The following is a 2,742-nucleotide window of genomic DNA, read 5'->3' on the forward strand; positions in this document are numbered from 1 at the left end:
CCGCCCACCCCCCCGGGCCAGCGCGGGATGGCCGGGCACCCTGTCTGCCGGGTCACTCTCTGTGCCAGGCCCAGCTCTGCTCTCCTCCCCCGCAGAACCCCCGGAGGGGGCGTCAGTGTGTCCTCTGCTTGGGGAGGGACGAGGGGCTGCCGGACTGAGCCCCTCCCCCACGGTGAGAGTCCAGCAAAGCCCCCGCCTCCGCCGCCTCCGCCGAACTCCCAGGGGGAAAGGGCTCTTGCAGGTCCGGAGAACCCGCAGAGACGCACATCAGGAGCCCTGTGGGAGGCCCGCGGTGTCCCCTCCAGGGCTGAGGACAGGGACGCCCAAGCTGGAGAGCTGGGGACTGAAGGCGGTGTGGCTCAGGAGAGGTGCCAGGAGTGTCCCTGCAGGAAGGAGCCGGGGGGTCAATCCCCACCTTCAATCTTCTCTTGGGCTCTGTTGGGCCCCCCACGTTCACCCCAGCCTTACAGCCCCTCACGGGCCGGGGCAGGAGGTATATGGTGCCCCCCACGTCGTGCTCTCCTACCCAACCCTGTGCCTGGAGGCACCGCCAGCCCCTCTCCTCTCTGTGCCCTCCGCGGCCTCCCAAATCTATTTTGATGCCTTTTCCTTAAAGCGTCCCCTCTTTCCACTTCTCCTTTTCACACCAAGGGCAGCTAAAGGGACTCGAGAAAATCCCGAACGAGGTGGCCATCTGGGGTCCCAAGTGACGACAGAGGGGACGATGGGTGTCACAGAGCTCCTCCCGGGGGAAGTTAGGCAGCTTCTCCCACATGAGACACCGCCGGGGTGGGCGCAGCCCAGGGACCCCTCCGGTCCGGCCCACCGACCCAGCCCCTCAGTCCCACCATCCCGGGTGCTGCGGGGACTTGGGCAGGGGCAGTCAGCTCTAGGCAGGACTGTCACTCCTGGGTCTTGTTTGGTCCCCTCCCCAGCTCTGTTCTTCTCCCCACGCATCCCGAGATGCCCTCTCTCCCATGTGCTCCCCATGCCAGCATGCTGGGGGACGCCAGACATCAGTCATAGGAGACCGGGCCAGGGTAATGCAGGCAGGTGCCAAGGACTGGGGGGAGGGGAGGAGGGCAGTGCCCGCCGGCCTGGACCCCGGCACCACTGGAGGAGCACAGGGGGAGGAAGCCAGAGCACCCGCAGGATCCCCTCCACCTCCCAGGTCAGCAGGTGCAGACAAGGCTGCCAGGGAGGGGGAGCCGAGGGGGCAGGGGCCAGGCACACCCACCCACTCCCCAGAGAGACCCCTCCCTGGGCAGATGCAGGAAGTCCGGGTCAAAAGACACAGCGGAATCTGGCTACAGAGAAAGGGGGGAACAGGGGATGGAGAGGCATCACCCAACACCTGGGTGCTGGGACTGGGGAGTCTGGGCTCCTGACCAGAGCGGTGCCAGGCCGCACAGCCTGCACAGGGCCCCTCGCTGCGGCCTGGACAGATGCCAGGGCCCAGGGAGAGTCTGGGGCAGGGCCCCCCAGCAAGGCTCCTTTTCCCTGGCCCCGCCCCTCCCATCCTCCCCACCTTCCCCCAGCCTGCAGGTCCTACCCTCCCCACCTTCCCCCAGCCTGCAGGAAATGGAAACTCAGAGCCCCAGACTCCTCCTCCCACCCCCTCTGCCCCTCCCCACCCGGCCCCACCCAGCCTCCCGCTGCTCCCACACCCAGCCTGCCCCCACCCCCCTAGGCAGGGGCTGCAGGATGCATGGGGGCCATCAGCCTCTGGCCCTCCCTGCTCAGCCCCAGGCTGTGCCCTCAGCTCAGGGTGCAGGGCTCACTCTCCCCTTCTGGCAAATGGCCAGGCTCCTACTGTAGCTGCTGGAGCATCGTGAATAGTCTTCCCAGCACTGGAGCAGGCGTCAGCGTCACTCTTGCTTAAGAGCCCTGGGCTGTCACTCTGAAAGGTCAGATTGGTCATCAGTAACTCCACCCCCCGACCCCAGGTGGGCATCTCTGCAGCTTGGGTCTGCCCCCTGAGCCGGTGCTCTGGGTGCCAGTCTAGAGCAGGGTAGGGGCAGCTGTCCAAGCCCATGGTCTTCCATGAACATTCGTCTCTGCTGGTTTGCAAGCTGCCCGGGTGCACAGACCGCAGGGGGAGAGGAAGAGAGCAGCAGAGAGGCAGCGAGCGGGCTTATAGCAAACAGACCTGACACACGAGCGTCGCCTTGGGCGCCACAAGCCCCCCAGGGCTCACGGCCTGTCTGCCTCACCTTCCCAGTTTGTGTGGAGGCCTCTTCTGGGTCCAGGGTCTCAAGGCCAGCTTCCTCTGACAAGGCTGCGTCCCTGGAACAGCGCCCACTGTGGGAGGGGCTGGCAGAGCGCACCTTCCAGGGACAGGCCCCGCCCTCAGGTCCATGGGCGGTCACGGCCTCTGGCTGACCTCCTCCAGGGCTGGCACTCGGCGTGTGTCCAAATGTCTTCGTCTGAGGGCACGGGTCGGATGGGGTTAGGGGTCACCCACAGGGCCTCATGTGCTCCTAGTTACTTCTTGACGGCCCCCGTCCAGATGGTGACGGGATGAGGCACAGGGACCCCCTTAGCTGCAGTTTCACTCTGCCCAGACTCTCACCCGGGATCTCCGTCACCCATGTGGGCCCCAATCTGTCACCGCGTGGGCTGCGGTCCGCAGGCGGACGGTGCTCCCGGTCACCTCGCTCCCTCGGGTCACGTGGCCCTTCCAGCACCTCACCGGCTCCCGAGAAGGGCAGACAAGGGGCTTGAGAGGCAGTGCGGGCTCAC

General features: G+C 66.4%; 1 long non-coding RNA gene across 1 annotated transcript; it reads right to left on the bottom strand.

Annotated features, from left to right (window-relative positions):
• Positions 1 to 16: 16 nt before the first annotated feature.
• LOC115278949 lies at positions 17 to 2,735 on the bottom strand. The gene is made up of 3 exons (XR_003903128.1): positions 2,214 to 2,735; positions 1,814 to 1,900; positions 17 to 383 (listed from the first exon to the last, which is right to left on the bottom strand). It is a non-coding gene; the product is annotated as an uncharacterized LOC115278949 (long non-coding RNA).
• Between the last annotated feature and the right edge of the window lie 7 nt (positions 2,736 to 2,742).

The sequence above is a fragment of the Suricata suricatta genome, chromosome 15, assembly GCF_006229205.1.
Source record: "Suricata suricatta isolate VVHF042 chromosome 15, meerkat_22Aug2017_6uvM2_HiC, whole genome shotgun sequence".
NCBI lineage: Eukaryota > Metazoa > Chordata > Mammalia > Carnivora > Herpestidae > Suricata > Suricata suricatta.